At 49.1% G+C, this 18,145-nt stretch overlaps 1 protein-coding gene across 2 annotated transcripts in view; it reads right to left on the bottom strand.

The window, feature by feature from the left end:
- Window positions 1–18,145, bottom strand: part of DYRK1A (dual specificity tyrosine phosphorylation regulated kinase 1A) — a 700,909-nt gene that overhangs the window by 472,443 nt on the left and 210,321 nt on the right. The gene's annotated exons all lie outside the window — the stretch shown is intronic.

Raw genomic sequence — 18,145 nt, 5'->3', positions numbered from 1 at the left:
TTTAAAGACACCATATAATCGTTCCGCCAAATAACCCTGAGCCAGCATAATGAACTTGTCCTTTCAGAGGTGCAAATTCTGGACAGTGAGACAGAGGAGCAGCTGCATACCACCATTGTAGGAACGTAGGATCTGCTTTTATGGTCACCCCTACTTTTTGGTAGTGTCAGTATTTTTTTTACTAATCTGACTGAGATCCTGCTCATCAGGACCTAAGTCATGGTGCTTTCACCCTAAATTGTACATGGTAAGCACTTTTGTACCACCACAATTGACACCAACAATAGAAATAAGTTCTCTAATATTGGAGGCCACTACACTTGAAACCTATAAGTCACCTTTCAAATCTGAAGGCAGGGTGCTGTGTTATAAGTGTGTGGGCGCCCCTGCATGATTTGGACACCCCTACAAACCCCGAAGTTGATTCTCCAGGCTTTGTAGGTGCAAGTGCGGTCAGTCGTTTTTAATACATATAGTGGCTGTAGGACGGTTGCTCGGTATATACTATAACAAAGTGAGGTATAGTGTGCACAGAGTCCAGTAGAACCGCAAAGGTAGGCAGATGTAATAGTAGATAGCAGTTTACTCTCTATTTGTGGTTGTGTTGTCGAGCAGTAAGGCTGTATCAAAGGGTCTCGTTAAGCATTTGTGGTACACAATCAGCAAATGATATCACACACTCAAAGACTGAACTTCAGACCAATTGGTGTTCTATAAAAAATAAAAAGAATCAAGCAAGCCTGTCACAGGTAAGCAATACATACTTTACATATGTAATGAAGTTTGTAAACAGTTTGAATTGCAATTGTATATGCACTTCGATTTGATTACGGTAGAGCTACTAGTAATGCAATGCTTTAGATATACTGTACATATACTTTGTATTGGCTTTTTAGTAACATTTCAAGTAGGTTACTTTACAGATTACTTTTCTTACACAGTAAAGTATACCTGGATACTGCACTGAGACATTTCCTGTAAAAAGGTAAGTAAAAGTGTTTTTGTTATTTAGTTACAGTTTTAAAGGGTTTCTTAGATTTTTCAACTCCACACTTAAAAACTTTTCACTGAAAAACAATCAATGTTATCCTATGCAGAAAAGGAAAATGCTACTTACCAGTATGCATCTGTTCTTGGCATGTAGAGCTGCAGATTAGTACACTATGCATTAGATCGCCACTTGGTGTTGGGCTCGGATGATTGCAGGTTGTTGTCTTCTTGGAAGAAGTCTTTGCTAGTCGCAATAGGTGACTCCTCTCTTCGACAATACTGCGCATGGGCATCGGCTCCATCCTCAGATTGTTTTTCGCCATGATGGGAAATGGAGTCAGTAGAAGTAAAGAAAAGAAGGATGTCCATGCGTGTGCATCTAAGTAAGATGAAAACTGTAACGGATACAAGTCCCGGGGAGGCGGGAGGGCGTGTACTAATCTGCAGCTCTACATGCCAAGAACAGATGCATACTGGTAAGTAGCATTTTCCGTTCGAGGCATATGAGCTGCAGATAGTACACTGTGCATCGATTGTGCAGCAGTATCCCCTCTAGCGGTGGTCACTTGTATCAGTTGCAGTAGTTTGAAAGAGTTCTAAGGACAGCTTGGCCTACTGCAGCTTGCTGCTTGGCTTGCACATCAACACAATAGTGTTTAGTGAAGGTGTGTGGTGTAGACCATGTTGCTGCCTTGCATATGTCCTCTAGTGGTGTATTTCCGAAGAAAGCCATAGAGGCTCCTATTTTGAGAGTGGAGTGTGCTCTAGGAGGAACTGTTAGTGTACGTTTTAGCTTTTATATAGCATATTTGTATGCAATTTACAATCCACCGTGCAATCCCGCCTTTGGAGATGGGGTTGCCTTTGTGCGGAGGAGAGAAAACGACTTTTGGGAGAAATTTTGGATTAGGTCTCAGAACTACTTTGTTAGGATGTATTTGAAAAAATGGTTCTTGCATTGTGAACGCTTATATTTCACTTACTCTTCTGAGAGGTAATAGCAACAAGGAAAGCAGTTTTCCATGTTAGGAATTGCAGCTCGCATCTATGTAGGGGCTCAAAAGGGGGTCCCCTAAGGCTGATAAGGACAAGAATTAGGTTCCACACAGGAGAAGGAGGCAACCTGGGTGGGATTATCCTTTTTAAGCCTTCCATAAATGCTTTAATCGTGGGAACTCTGAAGAGACAGATCTCTGTTCTGTAAATAAGCTGCAATTGCTGCAAGGTGCAGGAGTATGGAAGAATATGCCAAATTAGACCTTTGTAGATGTAGAAGGTAACAAATGATATTCTGGATGGGAGCATTCAGTGGGTCAATTTGATTTGTGCAGTAAATTGCGAACCTTTTCCATTTAGCAGCGTAACACGCTCTGGTAGTGGGTTTCCTGGCTTCTTTAATAATGGCCATACAGTCCGGAGGTAGGTTTAAGTAACCAAACTCTAGGACTTCAGGAGCCAGATCGCTAGATTCAGTTGGTGCAGGTCTGGGTGCCTGATTTCGCCATGGTTCTGTGTTAACAGAGATGGAGTGAGCCACAGCTTTTGGTGTGGAACTAGAGAAAGTTCCAATAGCATGGTGAACCACGGTTGGCATGCCCACGTGGGAGCTACAATGAATAGTTTGAGAGACTGTTGTCTGAGCTTGCGCACCACTAATGGAATTAGTGTGAGAGGCGGAAAAGCGTACGCAAATCTGTCTGACCAGTTCATCCATATTGCAATGCCTTCGGACCGTGGGTGTGGAAACCTGGCAGCGAAGGCTGGGCATTTTGTATTTTCGTGGGTGGCAAACAGGTCTAGGTGTGGATGACCCCACTGTTGGAAGAATGGCTGAAGAACTTGTGGATGCATTTCCCAATCGTGAACCTGTTGTGACTGCCGACTCAACAGATCTGCTATCTGATTGTGAACTCCTGGAAGGTGTTCCGCTAACAGATGTATGTGTGCGAGCTGGGACAGTTGCAGTGTGTCCCCCTCCCTGTTTTTGAATGTAGTACATGGCTGTCATATTGTCCGTCCGGATGAGGACAGCCTTGTCTTGCACGTGAAGTTGGAAGGACTTGAGTGCTAGAAATATTGCTAGCAGCTCGAGATGGTTGATGTAGTAGCCGCTGTTGAGCGGTCCATTGACCCTGAGTGGTATGTCGTAGGAGATGGGCTCCCCATCCCGTGAAGGGATCCGTCTGTTGTGAGCACTACTTGTGGAACTGGCTCTAGGAACGGCCGCCCCTTTGTCAGGTTTTTGGTGTTCCACCATTGCAGAGAGCGATGTGTGCGGCTGTCCAACAACACCAGGTCAGTTAATTGACCATGAGCTTGGTTCCACTGTCGTGCTAGACACTCTTGTAACGGACGCATTTGCAATCTTGCATGTGGAACTATGAAGATGGAAGATGCCATCATGCCTATGAGTTTCATGAACACTCTGGCTGGGAGAGATTGTTGGTGTTGAAAAACAGCAACTAGGTTTTGAATGCTCTGTATCCTGGCTGGACTGGGATAAGCTAGAGCTGTAGACGTGTCTATTGTAGCCCCTAGATACTGGTGCATGTGCGAAGGCTCTAGGTGAGACTTAGTGTAGTTTATCGTAAACCCTAAGTTGTGCAATGTTTGGATCGTCTGATGTGTGTGTGTGTGTAACGCACTGACTGGCTGATTTGGCTTTTATGAGCCAATCGTCTAGATAAGGGAAGACATGGATCTGTTGTCTTCGCAGATGTGCTGCTACGACTGCTAGGCACTTCTTGAATACTCTTGGTGCTGTTGTCAATCCAAATGGAAGGACCATGAACTGATAGTCTTGGCCTTCCAGTACAAACCTTAGGTATTTCCTGTGAGCAGGATGTATAGGGATGTGAAAGTAGGCGTCTTTCAGATCTAGTGTAGCAAGGAAGTCTCCCTGTTGCAGCAGTGGAAGCACTTGTTGCAGAGTGATCATATGAAAATGATCTGATTGTATGTAATGGTTGAGGGGCCTAAGGTCTAGAATCTGTCTCAGGGTCCTATCCTTTTTGGGAATTAAAAAGTACAACGAGTAAACCCCTGCCCCTCATTCCTGTAAAGGAACTATTTGAATCGCACCCTTCTGTAGAAGGGATAGAACCTCTTGCTGGAGCAGAGCTAGATGATCGGTAGACATTGGACGCTGACTGGGACGTATGTGTGGAGGGGTTGCTGTAAGTTCTAGGCAGTAGTCATGTTGAATAATCTGTCTTACCCCCTTGTCTGTTGTAATGGAGTTCCAGACAGGCAGGAACTGTGTTAATCTGCTCCCTACAGGAGTGGAATGCTGCGGCGGGAGCGTAGGGAAGTCATTGCTTAGTGGCGGAAGAGGCTCGAGTGTTGTTATTACCTCCACCTCTGCCCTTGGTATTATTGCCTCTGTATCCTCCTCTAGAGTAACTCTTGGTAGAGGATGTTTGTGTCTTGAAAGACGTGTTAGTGTCTGTTCCAGTTTGTTTGGAGCCGCCTCTGTAAAAGGAGCGACGAAAGGAGCCTCGGGCTGGGGTAGACTGTAAGGCCCCCATAGACTTGGCAGTGTCCGTGTCTTTTTTAATTTTTTCGAGGTTAGTGTCTACCTCCGGACCAAATAACTGGTTTTGGTTAAAAGGCTGGTTCAAAATGGTGGTTTGTACTGCCTGTTTGATCCCTGAAATACGTAGCCACACATGTCTCCTAGGAACGACACTGGTATTAACAGCCCTAGATGCTGTGTCTGCAGCATCTAGTGCGCATTTGATGGAAGCGTTAGATTTTAACTTGCCTTCCTGTATGAGGTCAGTAGCTTGATCTTTGTACTGATCCGGGAGGTGTTCAAGCAATTTCTCCAGTTGGTCGTAGTGAGCCCTATCATAGCGAGAGAGGAGGGCTTGCTTATTAGCTATGCGCCATATATTGGAAGCCTGCGCAGCTATTCTCTTGCCTGAAGCATCAATCTTGGATTCTTTGTCAGGCGGGGGTGCTTCACCAGAGGTCTGGAAATTGTCCCTTTTACGTGCGTTGGACACCACTAATGAGTCTAGTGGTAGGTGTCTTAATATAGACTGGGTCTGATGGTGCAGGTCTATATTTCTTTTCAATTCTGGGGTTTAAGATTCTGGTACGGACAGGATCTTTAAAGACCTTTGTAGCATGCTTAACCACCACTTTGATCATGGAAAGAATTTGAGCGGATCTCTGAGATGCTCAAAAGTATCTAAGAGAAAATCTTCCTCAATGGCCTCAGAATGCATGGGGACACCACGGTATATAGCAGCTCTGTTGATCAGCTGGCCAAACCCAATAGTATCCTGAGTAGGAGACGGTTTAGAGACATCAGGGTCAATTGCGGGGTATGGAAAACCCCACCCAGATCAGGTTTTGTGTATGGGAAATTCCATGTGCCCTCACCTCCAGGGTATGCAGTGTCTCCTTCCCCGTCCCCTCCACCTAAATCATATTAATCATCATTCTGTGGTGAATGTGGCGACAATGGAGATTGTATAGGAGAGTTTTAAGGTGAAATATAGGGAGGAACGGGAGAAGGAGGAGAGACAGGAAAGGAAAAGTTCAGAGGAGAGGTTGCACAGTCTTTCTTTTTGGCAGGAACCACAGGTGTAAGTGGTGTAGCTGCAGGTCTCTTCTTGAGTGGTGTGGCACCAACATGACCGGTTTTCGGGTCGATGAAGATCTTTTTCTGTTGAGGATCTGGTCAAAAAAGGTCCTCTTGAGGCGCAACCTTCTTCGGCGCTGATTTTTTCGGTGCTGGCGTAGGTTGTCGAGTGTCTTGAGCCTTAGGAGGTATTAGAGGGTCCTGTGGCTTAGATTTCGGCGCCGAAGGCGTCGTTTTCGGCTTGGAAGGCATGTTCGTGGGCTTGGAGGCCTCAGAAGCAGGCTGTGTGGTTTTCCGCACCGTGTGCGGCTTCGGAGCCAGTGCGTCTTTTGGTTTTGGACCGAAACATGTTTCGGTTTCGGCACTTCTTTCGATGTCAGAGCCGAAGGGTGTTTTGGCTCCGGTGTCGACTTATTCAGTGACGAGGCGCCGAAAGGCGTACTTTGTTTTGGAGCCAAGGGAAGACTCTTGGTCGGTGCCGAGGCACCGGAAGGCGTGGAAGATTTCTTCGGAGTCGAGCCGGAAGGCGGGACTTTCGAAGTAGATGATCGGTCCCGACTGGGCCAAGCGGGCGGAGTGCTGACCTTTGCCACCTACTTGGGCGTATGTGGTGCAGGGGTAGTAGTACTCACGCGCTGACCCGATGGAATGGAGTTGTCAGAGTCATCTGCCTCGGAGACTATCTGGAGATCCGGTGAGTCTACTTCAGGAAGGAGTGGAGCCTCGTCGTCGAAGAGGTCTTCCGGTGCTGGGGCTGATCTCCTCATCTCGTGTCGACGGGCCCTCCGGTCTCGGATGGTTTTCTTCGAGCGGAAGGACGCACAGGCTGTGCAGGTTGACTCGTTGCGGTCCGGCGACAGGCAGAGGTTACAGACCTCGTGGTGGTCGCTATGTGGAAAATTTACTTGACATTTCGGGCATTTTCGGAACGGAGTCCTTTCCATAAGGTGTAGGCCCCACGGCGTCGATAGGCCCAAAGGCCCACTTGGATGACGGGAATGGAAACTGTGGCGTCGAAAGTGCCGCAGTCAATGTCGAAGGCAGGTAGTAGTTGTTTTATTAAGTTCTGCAAGTCGAAGTTGCAGAAAAGCGGTTTCTGGCCAGAGCGGATAAACTTTCATCCGAACCCAGTGGCGGAAAAAACAATCTGGAGGATGGAGCCGATGCCCATGCGCAGTATTGTCCAAGGGAGGAGTCACCTATTGGGACTAGCAAAGACTTCTTCCAAGACAACAACCTTCAATCATCCAAGCCCAACATCAGGTGGCCATCTAATGAACAGTGTACTATCTGCAGTTCATATGCCTCGAACATAGGTTTATCGCATCAAAGTTAAGTATTCGGTTGTGGGAGTTGGTATTCTGGAGGTAGACTCAGGGGTCACCCAGGGTTAAGGATGCACCCTTGTAACACCCTCAGCGGCACTAGGGCGGCCGGATGCAGAGTGCTGAGGCCCGATGTTATCCAATAGTGGATAGGGGACACCCGGTTGCTGGCAGCATACGAGCAGACCACTGGGTTGTGGGAGCAAAGCTCCTAGACTTAAGCTCAGGGCAAATGGGGGTACAAACCAGCACAAAAAGTGCACCTTCAGCGGCACTGGGGCAGCCGGGTGCAGAGTGCTGTTTTGGCCTCCGGTGCCATGTAGCTTTCAATGGGGAGTCTCCGGATTATGAAACACACTGCAGGCTCGGGGGACGAAGGTCTTCTGGGTGCAAGCACCACTTGGAGAGGTAAGTTGGGATGTTGGGGGGTGTTTAGGCACCGTTGGTCGGGCCAATTAAGGCAGTGAGCTGTTGGGTGCAGGGGTGTCTTTTAGGGTTGGATCTGCTTACCAGCTCCTGGTCGCGGTTGGGGGGAGCTTACGGTTTGAGGCTGCAGGCATCGGCTGGAGGCTTGAGGCAGGTCAGGAATCACCGGATCCCGGATCAGGATCGCTGGGGAGAACTCCTTGCGGTGTTGGGCCAGTAACTCAGGTCATGGGCATCGGGTGCAGACTCGGGGATCTTTGCTAGAGCTGGAGTCTGTTGGTGAACAAATCCGGTGTTCACAGGAGATGAACAATTGTTACTTACCTGTAAACAGGTGGTTCTCCAGTATTGGTGTCTTTCATAGATTCACATGCTTGAATATTCCCCGTCGCCGAAGTGGGAGCCTCACGGCAAATAAAATAGCAATAAAATCCCAATAAATATATGTATGTAAAAACATAACATAAAAATACACAATAGAAATTGTTGCAAAAGACAGGTAATAATTTCCACATAGGAATACATGGAGAGAAAGAAAAAACTTTGCAACATATCCCTGTCATTATGTTAGTCCAAACTACAGCCAATCAGGCGCAAGCACCCCTCCAGAACCTTCTCCTCAGAGGCTCAGGCCCTCAGATTTTTTCGTAGCACAGAAGTGACAAAAGATTCTAGGAGGAGAAGCGAGCCTCTGAGGGGAGGCGGGTGGGTCGCATGTGAATCTATGAAAGACACCAATACTGGAGAACCACCTGTTTACAGGTAAGTAACAATTGTTCTTCTCAGTATTAGGGTGTCTTTCATAGATTCACATGCTTGAATAGAATAGTGAGCAATAATAGTGGTTAGCAAGAGCAAAACAAGCATTTGCAATGCAATAGGTCTCGCATTAGTAGTTAGAGGTATTAGTATTGTAAATGACATTTTTTATTTATGTTTTTGTTTTGAAAATAGCGAAATTAATAACTTTGTCATTTACAATGCCAATAGTGTTAACTTTTGCAAACGTGACACCTATAGCATTTGTAATGCAATATGTGTTGTATTTACATGACTTAGATGTATTAATATTAAAAATAACAATGGGTTGTATTTTTTTCAATAATTAATACTTAAATAAAAGTTATTGTAATTTATAATGGCAATAGCTTAAACTTTTGCAAATAACTTTTTGGAAAATTATGTTTAGTGTATTTTATTGTGATGAAAATACAAGAACAGAAGTGAAATATTAAAAAAAAATTGTGACATTTGTAATAAAGTTTGAAACATTGAGAGAACATATTTGAATCAGTTGTTGAATGGTTGCACAGATTGATGCTGTGGTGATGCTGTGGTGGCTCTGAATGATGTTGTGGCGGCGACGAGTGATGCTGTGGCGTTCAGAGATGCTGTGGTAGCGCATAGTGATGTTGTGGTGCCCCTGAGTGATGCTGTGGTGATGCGATAGATAGAGGGAGGGCGAAAGATAGATAGCAGCAGGGTGAGAGATAGAGGCAGGGCAAGTGGGCGAGGGATGGGGTGGGGGAGGGATGGATGGAGTGGGGGGGAGGGATGGATGGAGTGGGGGGGAGGGATGGATGGAGTGGGGGGGATGGATGGATGGAGTGGGGGGGATGGATGGATGGAGTGGGGGGGATGGATGGATGGAGTGGGGGGGATGGATGGATGGAGTGGGGGGGTGGATGGATGGAGTGGGGGGGTGGATGGATGGAGTGGGGGGGTGGATGGATGGAGTGGGGGGGTGGATGGATGGAGTGGGGGGGGTGGATGGATGGAGTGGGGGGGTGGATGGATGGAGTGGGGGGGTGGATGGATGGAGTGGGGGGTGGATGGATGGAGTGGGGGGGTGGATGGATGGAGTGGGGGGTGGATGGATGGAGTGGGGGGTGGATGGAGTGGGGGGGTGGATGGATGGAGTGGGGGGGTGGATGGATGGAGTGGGGGGGTGGATGGATGGAGTGGGGGGGTGGATGGATGGAGTGGGGGGTGGATGGATGGAGTGGGGGGTGGATGGATGGAGTGGGGGGGTGGATGGATGGAGTGGGGGGGTGGATGGATGGAGTGGGGGGGTGGATGGATGGAGTGGGGGGGTGGATGGATGGACTGGGGGGTGGATGGATGGACTGGGGGGTGGATGGATGGACTGGGGGGTGGATGGATGGACTGGGGGGTGGATGGATGGACTGGGGTGGATGGATGGACTGGGGGGTGGATGGATGGAGTGGGGGTGGATGGATGGAGTGGGGGTGGATGAATGGAGTGGGGGGTGGATGAATGGAGTGGGGGGTGGATGAATGGAGTGGGGGGTGGATGAATGGAGTGGGGGGTGGATGAATGGAGTGGGGGGTGGATGAATGGAGTGGGGGGTGGATGGATGGAGTGGGGGGTGGATGGATGGAGTGGGGGGTGGATGGATGGAGTGGGGGGTGGATGGATGGAGTGGGGGGTGGATGGATGGAGTGGGGGGTGGATGGATGGAGTGGGGGGTGGATGGATGGAGTGGGGGGTGGATGGATGGAGTGGGGGGTGGATGGATGGAGTGGGGGTGGATGGATGGAGTGGATGGATGGAGTGGGGGTGGATGGATGGAGTGGATGGATGGAGTGGGGGTGGATGGATGGAGTGGGGGTGGATGGATGGAGTGGGGGTGGATGGATGGAGTGGGGGGGTGGATGGATGGAGTGGGGGGTGGATGGATGGAGTGGGGGTGGATGGATGGAGTGGGGGGGTGGATGGATGGAGTGGGGGGGTGGATGGATGGAGTGGGGGGGATGGATGGATGGAGTGGGGGGGATGGATGGATGGAGTGGGGGGATGGATGGATGGATGGAGTGAGATGGATGGTTGGAGTGGGGGGATGGATGGATGGATGGATGGAGTGGGGGAGCCGAAGGCAAAAAAACAGAGTACAATCAGGGAAGCAGAAGGCAAGAAAACGAGGGCAAGAAGGCAAGACAAGAAAAAAAAGTGTGAGCTATTGGTATTGTAAATTACACATTTTTTTTAATATGGGTTGGCTTTAAAAATATATAAATTAATAGCATTGTTATTCACAAAGCCAATAGCTTACACTTTCCTAATGAGAGTCAGTGCTGTTGTGGTGCTGAGTGATGAGGTGATTGGGCTGAATGATGTGGTGGTGCCCCCGAGTGATGGAGGGTAGAGTTGGAGGGTAGAGTTGGAGGGTAGAGTTGGAGGGTAGAGTTGGAGGGTAGAGTTGTAGTTGGAGGTTGGAGTTGGTTGAATTTTGTTATGGTCCTAGTCTGCTACTAAAAGCAACAGGAACCCAAGATTGTATTGAAAACGAAAATTTACATTTGTATTATAATGATACAATACATTGCAAAGTGCACATTTCGTGCCAAATTAATCTTCCTGCTTTGCTGCCTCATAGCGCTGCCTCTTACAGAAAAGTGCTAGCGGCTGTAAGGAGATCGTGCCTCGCTGACTCTTCAAGAAGCACTAGCTCTGATCTGTTGACTGTGAACGGACGGTGCTTTGTCACTTCCCAACGTCTCCTCCTTACGAGCTCCTTCGACCCCTGGAAAGCAGCGCCTTTCTCTTCCATGTGCCTGCGTACAAGCGCTAGCTCTGTTCTTTCCCTTGAAAGTGAATAGGACCTCGCTGCCTCCTGATACCTAATGCTGCGGGCAATCTTCACTTCTAGCACCTTGAAAGCAGCGCCTTCCATGTACGTGCTAACAAAGGCTAGCTCTGTCTGTTACTTGTAAGTGAATAGGACCTCTCTACCTCCTGACATCTCATGCTCGCCCATTTCACTGTCAGCGCCTTGAAACTAGCGTCTTTCCGATCCAAGTGTAATGAACGATCAGTAGCTGTAATCTGTCAGCGTGTGAGTAAACCGTGTCTTGCTGCCTCCCTTCACCACCCACTATGGACTGAGATCTGTAATTGGAGAGGAACTCAGCGCCTCTCCATAACTCTTCTCGAAGTCCGCATCCACAGCGCCTTAAAAATAACCACTTTCCAGTTCGTGATCATCCTAAGAAGCGCTAGGTGTGATCTGTTGGTTGTAAATAAATACGCTGCCTCTTCCTACTACCTCCAAAGCCCACCTCCCCTGCCAATGGTAGCTGAAAGTAGTGCCTTTCCTGTACAGATTCTTCTGAGCACGAGCTAGATCCGATATGTCGGTACAAAAGGGGGTGGTAATGGACGGAGCATCTGAACCAATCAAACACTCACACCCAGTCAAAAGATCTGGGTTTAATCCATCGCCGTTTTTTAGCCCACTCTGCCACCCCAGTTCAGACATGGCTATATGCAAATCAGTCTGACCCTATGCCTCATGGGAACAGTCCAGCCCGAACTGCCAAGCCATGCCTTCCCATTTGGATGAGCACTGATTCCCCCTGAACAGAAAATGGAATGATTTGAGAGCCAGAAAGATGGCCATTAGCTCCAACAGGTTGTTGTTCCAGGAGCGTTGGGACTGAGTCCATTTGCCATCGATGGATAGCCCCTGAAGGTGTGCTCCCCAACCTTCTAAGGAAGCCTCCGTGGTCAGTGTGAGGTCCAGAATGGTGGTGAGGGAGGAAGTCCCGGCAGCCACGTTGGACGGCTGTGCCCACCACTGGAAAGCCACTCATCTGGGCGGTCACATGAACGAGGTCTTTAAAGGAGCCGGTGACCTGCCGCCATTGACCGTCTCATTCTTCTTGAATAGGACGACTCCTGAGCCTGCAGTTTGGTATCGGAGAGATGCAGGAGGACGCCATTCCCAGAAAAGACTTCAACATATGAACGGAAACTGACTCTTTTGAACAAAGGAGGGATACCAGGCGCCAAATTCGCAGTTGTCGCTCATGAGACACAAATGCTTTGGCTAGTGACGTATCCAGAGTGGCACCTAGAAATGTTCTGCAGCAAAATGGGTCGAGCTGAGACTTCTCGGCATTGATTGATAGGCCGAGGGATTGAAATAAGCCCCGGCAAAGGTGAGTGTCTCGAGACAGTTGGCTGTGAGACTGCGACTTGAGGAGACAATCGTCTAGGTATGGGAAAATTTAAACACCTTGAAGCCGGAGATAAGCCACTACTGGGGCCAAGACTTTTGTGAAGACACGTAGGGGGTGGGGGTGGTGGGTGGGGGGGGGAGGGGGGGGGCGTCGGCGTAGACCGAAGGGTAGCACCCTGAATTGAAAGTGTCTCCGTCCCAGTCCGCAGGTACTTCCGGTGACGAGGAAGAATTGGCACATGGAAATAGGCGCCCTGGAGGTCGATGGTGATCATGAAGTCGTCCTTGCCGAGAAGAAGTAAAATCTATCAATGTGAGCATGCAGAAGGACTGGCACTTCAGATATTTGTTCAGTGCCCGAAAATAGAGTATAGGACGCCAGTCGCCTGTCTTCTTTAGGTTGAGGAAAAACTGGGAATAAAATCCCAATCCCCTTTGAAACTTGGGGACCACTTCGATGGCACCTTTCTGCATCATGACACAAATTTTCTGGAAAAGTTCTTTGTGGTGCGCAGGACGCGGACCAGTTGGAGGAGTGTGGGGGGTGGGGGAGGGAGGCGGGGGGGGGATAATTTTTACGGACTCTAAGGCGTGGCCCTTTGATACAATGTCCAGTGATTGAGGACCATTGAGAAAAAAACAGGGAGATTCGCCCTCCAACCTTGCACGGGAAAGGAAAGTCATTGCCTTTTTGAAGTGGAACCTCTATAGGAAGATTTTCCACAATAGGACTTGGAAGTGTGTTGGCGTGAGGTCTGCTGTTGCTGATTGGAATACTGTTGATGTCCTTGGTTATAAGAGCGGTATTGGCTTGATCCTCCACGAAAAGAGGATGAGGTGGTGCCGCGTCCGCGCGCACCATGAAAGGGCTGATTACGAAACTGTAAAGTGCCCAAAGAGCGCGCGGTTTCCGTATCTTATTTCATTGTTTGCAGCGCCTCGTCGACAAGCTGACCAAATAGTGACCCCCCGTCATAAGGTATGTCTAGAATGTTGGCCTGGACTTCCTGGCGGAAAGGGGTTGACCGAAGCCACCCTTGGCGTCGTAGAACAGCTGCCCCTGCCAGTTGACGGAAGCCAGTGCAGGCAATATCAACGGAGCAATCTATGATCTCCTCCAACGCTTTTTTCCCTTTGTGGAGAATCTTAAGAGCCTCCGCCCTGGAGGCTTCCGGAATGAGGGCAACCAAGCTGGACATGTCAGACCACATCAGACGATCGTAGCGCCCCAGTATAGCCAAAGCGTTTGCGGCCCTAACAGTAGTGGAGGCCATATTTGAGAATTTGCGCCCAATAGCATCCCACCGACGTCCCTCGCGATACGGAGGAGCTGTAATCGGGGATGATGGGTTTCTGGAACGACGTTGGGCGGCTTGAGTGACAACAGAATCTGGTTTTGGCTGCGCCACCAGGCAAGCTGGTGAACCCTGGGATGTTTTATACTTTTTCTCCAAGAGTGGCAGTTGTGCAGGGATGGAGTTCGGCGTCTGCATCAACTTGCCTCCTTCATTCCAGATGAAGTCGATGATTGGGACAGTCCGAACTTGCTTGAAGGGTTGACTCTTAAAGTCATACAGAAAACAGTCTTCTTACCTTTGAACCATGGGGAGTTTAAAACGAAGTGCTGCCCTATCCATGAGTTGATAGAAACCTGCAATGTCGACAGGAGGAGAATCCCCCGGAGTCACAGGAGGTGGGGACGGCGTTTGGACCGGATAGTCGTCCCAGTCTTGCATATCGCCATCGCCATCTGTATCATCATCATCATCATCTCATAACTCTCCATCCTGGACGTAGATTATCATCCTCATCATCTTGATACACTGTAGTATGTATTTGAACTGATGTTGTAGTTGCAGGCGGTGGCGGTGCCGCTTTTGGTAGCAGAGCAGTGGTAGGAGCTGGTGCAGGCGAGGTTGTCGTAGGTATAGGCAACCCCTGACTAGATGGTGGGAAACGCGTGTTGTAGTCTTGCAACATATACTGAAGATTTGTAATAAGGAAAAGAGGCAGTGACGCCGCAGGAACTTGAATGGACGGGCCTTCTTCTTGAATGTACGCATCGTCATGATCATCTCCATAGTCCTGACGCTTTATAACCAGTTCAGAAGGGCTGGGTGCTGCCCTGAAATGATCGTCTTCTTTATCTTCAGACGCAGAGTCTGACTCAGAACCTGTCGCAAACAGGGGAGAGGATGGCTGTGTGTCACTTGGTATGTCAAGTTGTTCCATAGGCACTTGGCGACGTTGGTGCAAAGGGTCAGCGGAGGAAACACCAGACCATGATGAAAGAAGTGGCACCAAAGGTAAGGATGCGAAGGCAGAAGGCACCACCGTCGACGAGGTAGTCGTTGAAGCCGTCGACAATGAGAGAACAGGCGTCGACTGAGCCGCTGTCGACAGAGCTGCCGTCGACGGAGCCACTGTCTGAGAGTACGACGTCGACGAGGCTGTTGCCGACGAAACACTCGTCGACTGAGTAGCAGACGACGAGATCTTCTTCACAATTCTCTTCGAAGTAGATGCGGTCGACGACGAGAGGCACTTCAACAACGAAGCAATGGGTATTGTCGACGAGACCGTTTTGAAGCTTAGACGTCGTTGACGGAGCCACCGTCGACGAACCAGAAGCCAATGTCATCGTCACTGTAGTCGTCGATGAACCGAGACGGCAGATCTCGTCGTCTGGACATAATTTTACACGTTTTGAGGTGGAAAAGTGCTTAGAAGAATCCGTAGATGCCTGAGAGCCAGATCTCGGGGGCGTCGGTGTAGCAGGAGGAGGTGGTGGACACCATAGGAGCCTTCAACTCAGAGTTTCTTTCTCTTCAAGAAGGGAGAAGGTAAAACCTGGACACTGCTACGCTTTGAGGCGGCTTTAGAAGTACCCGACACCAGGCTTTCAGCGTCCGAAAGAGCTGAATCCTTGTCCTTCAGCCTTTGCAACCAGAGGAGGAGGCGACCCTCCCTATCCTTCAAGGTTTTTGTGGAGAAAGTCCTGCAGATCTTACATTTGTCTACCTCATGGTCAGGGTATAAGCAGTAAATACATTTCTTGTGGGGGTCCTCAGAATAAAGTCTCATCTTCCCACAAGAAGAACAAGGTCTAAACAAAGACCTCTTACTTGAAGATATGGTAAAAGTACTGGAAGCCAGAGAAGTGGAAAGAACTGAGCAGAGCTCAGGGAGACTCCCTTCACACGACATGCAGTAGAAAATCTGAGGGCCGGAGCCTCTGAGGAGAAGGTTCTGGAGGGGTGCTTGCGCCAGATTGGCTGTAGTTTGGACTAACATAATGACAGGAATATGTTGCAAAGTTTCTTCTTTCTCTCCATGTATTCCTTTGTGGAAATTTTTACCTGTTTTTTGCAACAATTTCTATTGTGTATTTTTATGTTATGTTTTTACATACATATATTACTGGGGATTTTATTGCTATTTTATTTACTGTGAGGCTCCCACTTCGGCGACGGGGAATATTCAAGTATGTGAATCTATGAATGACACCCTAATACTGGAGATAGGGCCTTTTCTTTTGAAGGCTGGGCAGGTCCTCTGGGTTCTTGAGGCTGCTGGCTGCAGGACACACCTGAGATTCGCTTCTGCAGGTTCGAAGTGGGAACAGGCTGGTAGGACTGGGGCCAAGTCAGTAGGCGTCCTCTTAGCTTCAGAACAACTGTTTGGTCCTTCTTCTACTTCTCTTGTGGTTTCTTGACTGCTTTCTTGGTTGAGGGTGCCCCCTAAATACTATATTTAGGGTGTGTTTTAGGGGTCTCTGGGTCACTAGCCAATGGGCTACTGAACCTTTGGTGACAACACCCTTGGTGCGCTCACCCCACGTGGGAGATGGAGCAGAATCCCTAACCCTGGTTGGAGAGTGCCTGCCATCTGCAAGATGGCAGGCACTGAAGAGTGGGCTTCACATAGTCTCCCCCATCTGAGGGATGGGGTTGGCAGAGATGGGCACACCTTCTGGGCTGGCAAATATTTTCTGTCCGTCTTCCCACCGAAAAGGAGGGGAGACAGGAAGGGGGCCTGCTCCTGATAGCAGGAGAGGCTGGGGAAGAGGGAGGAGGGGGGTAATGGAAGGGTGTTTATTTCTGCAAGTTTGCATTCATCTGGGGAAGTGGCAGACGTGATGGAGTTGTTGATGATGTGGGTCAGGGTGGTGCTGATTGATGATGTTACCAGGTTGTTGACGTGGTGGGAGCATGGGTCTGTAGGGGCACCACAGTGGATGGTCCACATGATTGCCACTGTTTCTGGTGAGGTTTGCCCATTTAGTCAGGGGGGTCATCTTGATTGGTGGTGGGTAGGTCAGCAATGAGTTCTTTGGGGTTGGGTTGGTGTGTGATGCGGCTGTAAATGTTTGCGATTTTGCTCCGGAGAAAGTTGGATAAGTTGTCCCAGAGTTGTATGGAGGCAGCCATATTTTTGACAGTGGATGAGGGTTAGGTGAAATCCTTGACGATCGAAAAGATCTCCTTGCAGCTGTTGAAACTTCCTTCGATGCGGTCCACTAGTGCTTTTTTTCTTGGGGTCTCTAATTTGCTTGGGATAGTGTCTGGGGTGGGTGGTGGGCGGGCTCGCATCACAAAGGCTACAAGGCCTTTGAAGTTCCCCTGCCACAGACGGCTCTTCCTGGCCTGGGGAGGTGTAACACCTCCTCCAAAGAAAGGCTTTGTTTCTGTGCTCTGGGAGCGAAGGCTCCCACCCCAGGGGACCAGAAACATGTCTTGTGGTGGCAGGCTGGTGTGTGCCAGTCAGGGAACCCACCAGAGGCTGGTCGTTTTTTAGGGGCATCTCTAAGATTCCCTCAGAGCATTTTTCATTAAATTCCACACTGGCATCAGTGTGGGTTTAATGTGCTGAGATGTTTGATACCAAACTTCTCAGTTGTCAGTGCAGCCATTATGGTACTATGGAGTTCGTAATGAAAATCCGAGCACCATATACTCTTAGCAGCACTACACTTACAATGTCTAAGAATTAACAAAGATTGTAGGGGTACAGGGCTCATGCAACTGTACCCTCACCACTGGTACAGTGCACCCAGCTAGAGGGGTAACTGATCTATGCAGGGGAGTGGGTTGTCGACTCTTCACTTTGTTCTGCACCAAAACAAGCAGCCAGCAGAGTGTGAGTGTGTGTGTGTGTGTGTGTAAAGGTACACTGACTCTAAGGGTGGCAAAATAAGTGCTGCAGCTCTTAGAGGCCTTCCCTGACCACAGTGCCCTTGGTAGCCACGGTAACTTTTACAAGGGACTGACATATGGCCAGAGTGGTGCCACAAGGTACAGTTTAGGGGGAAAAACTGCCCTGGGTACCTGCCAAAGTGCATCAGTTGTTCGAGTGTGTGTGTAGAGGTGTTCCTGTGTGTGTGTAGAGGTGTTCCTGTGTGTGTGTAGAGGTGTTCCTGTGTGTGTGTAGAGGTGTTCCTGTGTGTGTGTAGAGGTGTTCCTGTGGGTGTGTGTGTAGAGGTGTTCCTGTGGGTGTGTATGTAGAGGTGTTCCTGTGGGTGTGTATGTAGAGGTGTTCCTGTGGGTGTGTATGTAGAGGTGTTCCTGTGGGTGTGTATGTAGAGGTGTTCCTGTGGGTGTGTAGAGGTGTTCCTGTGTGTGTGTAGAGGTAGGTGTGTGTAGAGGTGTGTGTAGAGGTGTGTGTGTGTGTGTGTAGAGGTGTGTGTGTGTAGAGGTGTGTGTGTGTGTGTGTGTATAGAGGTGTGTGTGTGTGTGTGTGTATAGAGGTGTGTGTGTGTGTGTGTAGAGGTGTGTGTGTGTGTAGAGGTGTGTGTGTGTGTGTGTGTATAGAGGTGTGTGTGTAGAGGTGTGT

Source organism: Lissotriton vulgaris, chromosome 8 (genome assembly GCF_964263255.1).
Source record: "Lissotriton vulgaris chromosome 8, aLisVul1.2, whole genome shotgun sequence".
In the NCBI taxonomy this organism is placed as follows: Eukaryota; Metazoa; Chordata; class Amphibia; order Caudata; family Salamandridae; genus Lissotriton; species Lissotriton vulgaris.
This window is presented reverse-complemented; position numbering and strand designations above follow the sequence as displayed.